Source organism: Tachyglossus aculeatus, chromosome 4 (assembly GCF_015852505.1).
Source record: "Tachyglossus aculeatus isolate mTacAcu1 chromosome 4, mTacAcu1.pri, whole genome shotgun sequence".
In the NCBI taxonomy this organism is placed as follows: Eukaryota; Metazoa; Chordata; class Mammalia; order Monotremata; family Tachyglossidae; genus Tachyglossus; species Tachyglossus aculeatus.
Window position 1 is genome coordinate 71,344,045 of NC_052069.1, and position 10,448 is coordinate 71,354,492.

The following is a 10,448-nucleotide window of genomic DNA, read 5'->3' on the forward strand; positions in this document are numbered from 1 at the left end:
GCTTTATTTCTATTTATTTTGATGACTTGACACCTGTCCACATGTGTTGTTTTGTTGTCTGTCTCCCGCTTCTAGACTGTGAGCCTGTTGTTGGGTAGGGATCGTCTCTATATGTTGCCAACTTGTACTTCCCAAGCACTTAGTCCAGTGCTCTGCACACTGTAAGTGCTCAATAAATACGATTGAATGAATGAATGGGGGGGATACAAGGTGATCAGGTTGTCCCACGTGGGGTTCACAGTCTTAATCCCCATTTTACAGATGAGGTAACTAAGGCACAGAGAAGTTAAGTGACTTGCCCAAAGTCACACAGCTGACAAGTGGCAGAGTAGGGATTAGAGTCCATGACCTCTGGCTCCCAAGTCCGTGCTTTTTCCAATGAGCCACACTGCTTCAAAACAGAATAATAATATTCTGATATGAGATAGTTTGATATGAGAAACAGCATGGCATAGTGGATAGGACACAGGCCTGGGAGTTAGAAGTTTGTGAGTTCTAATCCTGACTCTACCACTTGTCTGCTGTGACACCCTGAGCAAGTCACTTCAGTCCCCTCATTGGTAAAATGGGAATTGAGACTGTGAGCACTACGTGGAACAGGGAAGGTATCCAACCCAATTTGCCTGTATTCACCTCAATGCTAAGAACAGTGCCGGGCACACAGTAAGCATTTAACAAACAGTACAATTATCTCTAGACTTTAAGCTCATTGTGGGCAGGGAATGTGTCCATTCATTGTTGTATTGTGCTCTTCCAGTGCTTAGAGCAGTGCTCTGCACACAGTAAGAGCTCAGTAAATATGATTGAATGAATATGATGATGATGATGATGATATTTGTTAAGCGCTTACTATGTGTGAAGCACTGTTCTAAGTGCTGGGAGGATACAAGGTGATCAGGTTGTCCCACGTGGGGCTCACAGTCTTAATCCCTATTTTTCAGATGAGGTAACTGAGGCACAGAGAAGTTAAGTGACTTACCCAAAGTCACACAGCTGACAAGCGATGGAGCCGGGATTAGACCCATAACCTCTAACTCCCAAGCCCAGGCTCTTTCCACTGAGTCATACTGCTTCTAGACTAGAGACAGGGTGTGGGCAAGAGGTTGGTGGCGAGATGGATGAGACTGAGGTATAGTGAGAAGGTTAGCATTAGAGGAATGAAGTGTGTGGGCTGGGTTGTATTAGGAGAGTAGCAAGGAGAGGTAGGAGGGAGCAAGGTGATTGAGTACTTTAAAGCCAGTGGTGAGGAGTTTTTGATAAGGAGGTGGATGGGCAGCCACTGGAGTTTCTTGAGGAGTGGGGAAACATGGTCCTTTTTTGTAGGAAATGACTCAGGCAGTGGACTGGAGTATGGACTGGAGTGGGGAGAGACAGGAGGCAGGGAGGTCAGCAAGGAGGCTAATGCAGTAATCAAGGTGAGACAGGACAAGTGATTGGATTACTGTGGTAGCAGTTTGGATGGAGAGGAAGGGGCAGATTTTAGTGATGTTGTGAAGGTGGAACTGACAGGATTTAGTGAAGGATTGAATATGTGGGTTGAATGAAAGAGGAGATAAGGATAATTCCAAGGTTACAGGCTTGTGAAACTGGAAAGATGGTGGTATTGTCTACAGCTTTGGGAAAGTCAGGGAAGGACAGGGTTTGGGTGGGAAGATGAGAAGTTCTGTTTTAGCCATATTAAGTCTGATGTGACAGAAGGACATCCAAGTAGAGATGTCTTGAAGTCAGGAGAAAATGTGAGACTGCAGGGAGGGAGAGAGGTTAGGGCTGGAGATGAAAATTTGGATATCATCTGCATAGAGGTGGTAGTTGAAGCCGTGTGAGAAAATGAGTTCTCCAAGGGAGTGGAGAATAGTAGGGGACCCAGAATGGAACCTTGAGGGACCCCCATACTTAGGGGTTGGGAGACAAAGGAGGAACCCATGAAAGAAACTGAGTGTGAGAGGCCAAAGAGATAGGAGGAGAACCAGGAGAGGACAATGTTAGTGAAGCCAAGGTTGGATAATGTTTCCAGAAGAAGGAGGTGGTCAACAGTGTCGAAGGCAGCTGAGAGGTCGAGGAGGATTAGGATGAAGTAGAGGCCATTGGATTTGGCAAGAACTAAATCATTGGTGACCTTTGAAAGGCTGGTTTCTATGGAGTAAAAAGGATGGAGGGCAGATTGGAAGGCTTCAGGGAGAGAATTGGAGGAGAGGAATTTGAGACAGTGGATGTAGACAGTTCGCTCAAGAAGTTTAGAGAGGAATGGTGGGAGGGAGATGAGGTGATAACTGGAGGAGGCCGTGGGGTTAATGGAGGATTTTTTTTTTTTTTAGAAGAGGAGAGTTACAGACATGTTTGAAAGCAGTGGGGAAGAAGCCATTAGAGAGAGAACAGTTGAAGATGGCAGTTAGGGAGGAAAGACGGGAGGGATTAGTGTTTTGATAAGGTCCAAAGGAATGGGGTCCGATATGCAGATGGTGAGGGTGGATTTTGAGAGAAGGCAGGATATCTCCTCTAGAGATACTGCTGGGAAAGGTGGGAGAGTTGAAGAAAGGGCAGAGAGTTGAAGTGGGGAGGGACTGGCAAGGGGCAGGGGAGATTTTCGAGAAATTATGCCTGATAGTGTCAATTTTCTTAGTTAAGTAGCTGGCCAGGTCATTGAGGAAACGCGATGGGCGAGGAGGGGGACAGAAAGTTTGAGGATGCAGTTAAATATCTGAAACAACTGGTGAGGGCAAGGGGCATGGGTGTCAATAAGGATGAAGAAATAATTTTGCCAGGCAGAGGGCAAAGTTAAAGCACACAAGGATAAAATTGAAGTGAATGAAGTTGGCCTGATATCTAGATTTCTGCCAGCAGCACTCTGTGGCTCGTGCACAAGAGCGAAGGAGGAAGACTGTGGAGGTGATCCAAGGCTGTGGGTTAGTGGTACCAGATGGATGAAGGGATAGCGGAGCGAGTGAGTTGAGTTCAGTAGAGATGGTGGTGTTGAGAGCATCAGTTTGGTCATCAAGGGAAGGTAGTTTAGTATGGAGACTAAATGGGGCATGATGAGTTGAGAAGATTGAATGGGGTCAAAAGATTGGAGGTCTATAGGAGGGAACAGTACAGATTTATGGGGAGGAGGTTGTGATCAGATAAAAGAATTTCAGAATTGGTGAGGGTAGAGATTATGCAGTGGCTAGAGATGATAAGATAGAGTATGTGTCTAAGTTCGTGAGTGGCTGATGTTGGGTGGAACAGGAGGTTAGTGGACTTGAGTAGTGATAGAAGGGCAGACAAGGAAGGGTCATCAGGAACATATATGTGGATATTGAAGTCCCCAAGGATCAATGTAGACATAGAGAAAGTAGGAATATGAGAAAATGATCAAAATAGTTGAAGCAGTTGGAGATGGGACTTGGGGGGTGGTAGATGATCATTACTAGAATCTAGAGTGGGTGATAGAGGTGGATGATATGAGCTTTGAAGGAAGGGAAAGAAAGGGATGGGGGAGGTGGAATGGCGCAAAAGCAGCATTGGGGAATGAGAAGGAAGCCGACACCTCCTCCTTTCCTACTGATTCTGGGGAAGTGGGAGAAGATGAGCCCCCCTCTGGAGAGCAGCAAGGGAGACCATGATAGCTGGAGAGAGTCAGGTTTGAATGATGGTGATTGGCGATTCCTTCCTCAGGCAGGCCCATGTCCTCGGTGTATCAACAGAGGGAGTGGGGAATGAGAGGGCTAGTGTCCCTTCCCTTGGTGCAGTTCTAGGCCCCCCATGCATGGGGACAGGAAGACGGGGAGTGAGGAGGGCTCTGGGGAGCCTGTCTGGCCTGGAACTCCCTCCCTCCTCATATAGGACAGACAATGACTCCCCCTCCCCACTTCAAAGCCTTATTGAAGGCACATCTCCTCTGAGAGGCCTTCCCTGACTAAGCCCTCGTTTCCTCTTCTTCCACTTCTGTCTGCATTGCCCTGACTTGCTCCCTTTCTTCATTCCTCCTCCCAGCTGCACAGCACTCAATAATGATGGCATTTATTAAGTGCTAACTATGTGCAAAGCACTGTTCTAAGTGCTGGGAAGGTTACAAGGTAATCAGGTTGTCCCACGGGGGGCTCACAGTTTTAATCCCCATTTTTACAGATGAGGTAACTGAGGCACAGAGAAGTTGTGACTTGCCCAAAGCCACACAGCTGACAGTTGGTGGAGCCGGGATTTGAACCATGACCTCTGACTCCAAAGCCCGGACTGAGCCATGCTGCTTCTCACTTATCATCATCATCATCATCAATCGTATTTATTGAGCGCTTACTATGTGCAGAGCACTGTACTAAGCGCTTGGGAAGTACAAACTGGCAACATATAGAGACAGTCCCTACCCAACAGTGGGCTCACAGTCTAAAAGGGGGAGACAGAGAACGAAACCAAACATACTAACAAAATAAAATAAATAGAATAGATATGTACAAATAAAATAAATAAATAAATAGAGTAATAAATATGTACAAACATATATACATATATACAGGTGCTGTGGGGAAGGGAAGGAGGTAAGATGGGGGGATGGAGAGGGGGACGAGGGGGAGAGGAAGGAAGGGGCTCAGTCTGGGAAGGCCTCCTGGAGGAGGTGAGCTCTCAGCAGGGCCTTAATATATACTTATGTATATATCTGTAATTTATTTATTTATTTATTTTAATGTCTGTCTCCCCCTCTAGACTGTAAGTTCATTATGGGCAACATCTTTGTACTCTCCCAAGCACTTAGTACAGTGCTGTGCACACAGTAAGCTCTAAATAAATATGATTGACTGACTGATTGACATTTGGCTTACCGTCTAAGTAGGAGGGGGAACAGACAGTGAATCCCCATTTTGCAGATGAGTAAACAGCTATGGAGAAGGGAAGTAACTTACCCAAGTTACACTGCAGACAAGTGGCAGAGCCGGGATTAGAACACAGGTCCTCTGACTCCCTAGGATACTCTTCCTCTCTGTAGTGTTCCTACTCAAGCAGTGCATGCAGCAAGTGGCCAGGGGTGCAGGGATGTGGCATATTGCAAAGGCCATCGTTGTTGAGTAGGGATTGTCTCTCTCTGTTGCCGAATTGTACTTTTCAAGTACTTAGTACAGTGCTCTGCACACAGTAAGTGCTCAATAAATATGACTGAATGAGTGAATGGCATATAAAGTACTTTTATATGTGGATTTAATTTAATCTTTTATATGTGGATTTTTTCAAAAAGCACTCACCTCGTGGAGTGACAGTTGTGATCATAGCATTGTAGGGTTTTCTACAGCAGAACTGACCTTTGCTGAATGCCAGACAGGAGGAGTAATGATACTTTTTGAGAGCCCACTGAGTGCAATGTACTGTACTAAACAGTAGGAAAACCCTACTGAAACACAAAGCATGTTCCCTGCCCACAAGGAGCTCACAATCTAATGGTTACAGGGCAAATACAATGAACATCATCACCTCTACGAAATGTTGTTAGACTACGTCTTTTGGTCTGACACGGATAGAAGACCCAGACTCAGGAACTAGTCGGTTTCCTTGAAAAGTTTATGAAGATTACTGTGACACGGCAAGTACTATTTATTCATCTCTCCTTCATCCCCATAACACTTATGTACATATCTATAATTTATTTATTTATATTCATGTCTTTCTCCCTTTCTAGACTGTCAGTTCATTGTGCTCAGGAAACATGTCTACCAGCCCTGGTGTAGTCTCCCAAACACTTAGTAGAGTGCTCTACTAAGTAAGCACACAGTAAGCACATAATTAATATGATTTATTGACTAAGTGATTGATTACAGTACTTGGATGATATGAATACTGATAATGGATTATTGTATTAAACTCTTTGCCAGGCTTGTCAGAAATCTTTGCCACTAAAGGGTTGATATAATTCTGTTTTGAATTCTTCCTTCCACTTCTAATACAAGATTTATTTTGCTCATCTCTTGGTCTCATTAGTGTTTGTGATTTGGAGATTTTTGTGTTGGTACAGTTTGTGAAAGATTGGGTACCTAGTTAGTTCTAGACACCAACTTCAAGGGAACCGATTGGTGTTTTGGGTTGAACTGACTACAAAACTTCCTGTTAAGATAATCAGAGGAAATAATAATAAAAAAGTTCTCTTCATTCAATCACATTTATTGAGTGCTTACTGTGTGCAGAGAACTGTACTAAGCGCTTGTGCATGCATCTTCATCGTGCATGCAACGTGTTAGAAAATTGGAAAAGTATCCGCAAATCCTATAATGTGCTCTTTGGCTAGATGCTTTATAATGTTTGGCCTTATGGGTGACTGATTTTGTAATCAGTGGAGATTGGGACTGACCATCACATTAACTGACAGAATATTAAAAAGGTCAGAGCAACTCAATTTAAAACCATCTTCAATGGATTATTTGAAGCATTAAGTGATCCTCACACAATTAAGTAGTAAACTACCTGAAACCACTCTCCTTATAATGAATATAAGAAGGGCAGGATATGGGAAAGTTCTTCCTGTCTTCTGAAGCTCCTAAAGGATGAGTGCTTTATCAAGAAAACAGATGTCAATAATCAAACCCTATCTTCTCACCGGATAACGTGTGCATTGTTTACACTTGAGATCCACAGGTTTTTCCTCATCTTCCTTTAATGAATTATTTCAGAACGGTTTCCTACAATATCATCATTTTCCCAGATCTTAAGGGAGTAAAACAACTGTAATCTTTTTGCATATGTATTAGTAATGGACCCATCCTTGGTGTTTGAAAATTATGTATTGACTATGAGATAATATAGCTTCCAAAGGATAGGATGGACAAGACCCGTTAGTAATTGATAGCCTTTCACAAATAAGTGCATATAGGCATTGGTCCTTGTCTCACTGATTTATGTGACATGAGCCATGCTTGCTTTTTTATTTTTCCCTCAGTATATGTTAGTCACACTTTGCTCCTGAAAGAGACTAATTCTGCAATTTCAAAAGCGAAGCTGGAACTGGCTGCCAACAGAGTGTCTATCATTTCTTTTTAGTAAATGTCAGAGTTCTAAGTGATGTGGACAGTAATAAAAATGGCATTTACGGAGTGCATGCTATGTGGTAAAAACTGTGCTTAGCACTGGCATAGTTACAAGACACTCAGAGTTAACACAGCTCCTGCCCCACAGAGAGCTAACAATCTGAGGAGTAAAGGAGGGCAGACATTTTATTGTATTTTAAAATTGAGGCAACTGAGGCTAGAGAGGTCAAGTGACTTCTCCAAGATCACACAGCAGTCAAGTGACAGAGCTGAGTCTTGAATCCAGGTCTCCTGACTCCCAAGCCCATATTTTTTTCCACCAGGCCATGCTGCCTCCCATGTGCCATGTTGTGTTTATTGGTGAATAGAATTATTTTTTTAAATATTTCCCCACAAAGTTTTCATTCTACTTCTAAATTAGTTCAAATATGTGAAAGAAAATAAGATCACTTATCACTTTATGATCCTTTAAAAGCCAAAACTAGCAATAGTAGTATAGCATAGACAGTGGGGACATTAGATTTCATTTTTTAACCAACATTTCTTCCATAAAACATGGAGAATATTGTGCTGCATTTTTAAAATACCCTAGAAATCTGTGGTAAGTGTTTGCCTTTCATTTTAGCCTTCTACTGTGTCTGCAACAGTCACAGGCTGTTGTTCAGCCATATGGCAATTCAATTCCATTTTCAGGTGCTTCTGCCAACAATTTTTCTGCAGATGTCCTCAGAAGTCTGAGAAGGTTTCTTTATTGAACTAAGTTATATAGTTTTTGATCAAATTCTCTCTCTACATGAATCAGAGGTAACCAACAAATGCTTTGTTCCTGGGACAGTGTGGCACTATCTCAGGAAGAATGATCCGTGGCTAATGAGTGCCAAAAGGACTTTTAGATCAGACTATGCTGCTTTGGCTGTCTGTATGCTTCTCCTGCTCCTCATCCCATAATGCTACCTTCACACTGTCTTGGCATGCCATCATTCATTCATTCAATCGTATTTATTCACCCCTAATTCTTCTGATAATCTCTCCCCACTAACTCTCAGCCCTGATTCACCTCCCTGCTGACACCTCAAAAATTCATTCATCCTATCCCACCTGGATTACTGTGTCAGCCTCCTTGCAGAGATCCCAGCCTCCTATCTCTCCTACTCCAGTCCATACTTCACTCTGCTGCCCATATTATTTTTCTACAAAAACGTCCAGGACATGTTTCCCAACTCCAGTGGTTGCCCATCCACCTCATATCAAACAAAAACTCCTCACCATTGGCTTCAAAACACTCAATCACTTTCCCCCCTCCTACTTCACCTTGCTACTCTCCTACAACAACTTCCCTTCTCTAATGCTTAACCTCTCTGTGTCTCGACCTTGTCTATCTTGCTGCCGACCCCTCTCCCACATACTGTCTCTGGCCTGGAATGCCCTCCTTCCTCATATCTGACAATCACTTTTCCCCACTTCAAAGCCTTGTTGAAGCCATATCTTCTAAGAGAGGCCTTCCCTGACAAAACCTCCACTTTCCTCTTCTTCCACTCCCTTCCTTCCTGACTTGCTCCCTTCATTCTGCTCCCCTCCCAGCCCCACAGCACTTAAGTGCATATCTGAATTTATTTCTATTAATGTCTGTCCCTTCCCACTCTAGACTGTAAACTCAGTGTGGGCAGGGAATGTATCTGTTTATTGTTGTATTTTACTCACCTAAGTGCTTAGTACAGAGAAGCAGCATGGCTTAGTGGAAAGAGCACGGGCTTTGGAGTCAGAGGTCATGGGTTCAAATCCCGGCTCCTCCAATTGTCAGCTGTGTGACTTTGGGCAAGTCACTTAACTTCTCTGTGCCTCAGTTGCCTCATCTGTAAAATGGGGATAAAGATTGTGAGCCCACGTGGGACAATCTGAGCACCTTGTACCCCCCCAGTGCTTAGAACAGTCCTTTGCATATAGTAAGCGCTTAACAAATACCATTATTATTATTATTATCACAGTGCTCTGCACAGAGTAAGTGTAAATACGATTGATCAAATGAATGAATAAAATGTCCAAAACAGCACTACTCATATTCCCACACAAAACCTGTCCTCCCTGTAACTTTCCTATCACTGTAGACAGTATCTCCCCAACTCACAAACCCATAAACTCGATCTTAACCTCTACTCATCTCTGTCATTCAACTACATATTCAATCTATCAAATTCTGTTGGTTCAACCTTCATATCATTGCTAAACGTCACCTTTTACTCTCCATCCAAACTGCCACCATGTTAATCCAAACACTTATCCTATCCTGCCTTGATTACTGTATCAGCCTCCTTGCTGACCTCCCTACCTCCTGGTTCTCCCCACTTCAGTCTGCTGCCCAGATCATTTTCCCGAAGTGAAGTTGATTCCATGTTTCCCACTCCTCAAGAACCTCCAGTAGTTGCCCATCCACCTCTGCATCAGACAGAAACTCCTAAGCAATGGCTTTGAATTACTCTTAAATCACCTTACCTTCTCATAACACATGCCCCTTATTTTCTACTACAACAAGGCCCACAGACTTCACACTTGTAATTCCAACTTACTCCCTGTACCTCAATCTTGTCTATCTTGCAGCTGTCCTTTCACCCATATGGCATTGTGGATAGAGTGTGGGTATGAGAGTCACAGGGTTATGGATTCTAATTCTAGCTCTACAACCTGCCTGCTGTGTGATCTTGGAAAGTCACTTCACTTCTCTGTGCCTCAGTTGTTGTTGTTATCTTATGCTGTCAAATGATGGCCGACCCATAGCAAAGCCATAGACATATCTCTCATGGAACACCCCACTTCTATCTGTAATTGTCCTGGAGGTGTATTCATAGAGTTTTCTTGGTAGAAATATGGAAGTGGTTTACCATTGCCTCCTTCTGCTCTGTAAATGAGTCTCTGCCCTCGACTCTCTCCCACGAAGATGCTGCCCAGTACAGGGGAGTTTTGACTTGTAGCAGATTGCTTTCCACTCACTAGCCACTGCCCAAGCTAGGAATGGAATGGGCATGCCTCTGTGTGACTTTTCCTCCTGTAGTTGTGACTGGTAGAGTACTGGAAATTCTCCAGGTGCGACCCTGAGAGGGTCATCGGTAAAATGGGGATTGAGACCGTGAGCCCACATGGGATAGGGACTGTGTCCAACTCGATTTGCTTGCATCTATCCCAGCATTTACTATGGTGCCTGGAGCACAGTGCTTAAAAAATACAATTATTATTATTATTACTATACCCAAGAGAAGAATGCTCTACCCACCTTCAAAGCCTTATTAAAGCCTCATCTTCTTCAGGAAGCCTTCCAAAGTGCAGCCCTAATTTCCTTTTTTCCCCATTCCCTTCTGCCTCACTCTTGCACGAAGATGTGCAAACTTTATTCACCCCCTTCTCCAGCCACACAGCTCTTATGTACAAAGCTGTAATTTGTTTATTTATATCAATGTCTGTGTCCATCTCTAG

The 10,448-nt window shown here is 43.6% G+C and overlaps 1 non-coding gene across 1 annotated transcript; it reads right to left on the reverse strand.

Annotated features, from left to right (window-relative positions):
- Window positions 1-9,941: 9,941 nt before the first annotated feature.
- LOC119927991 lies at window positions 9,942-10,079 on the reverse strand. Its single transcript, XR_005450953.1, has one exon. It is a non-coding gene; the product is annotated as a small nucleolar RNA SNORA7 (small nucleolar RNA).
- Window positions 10,080-10,448: the final 369 nt, after the last annotated feature.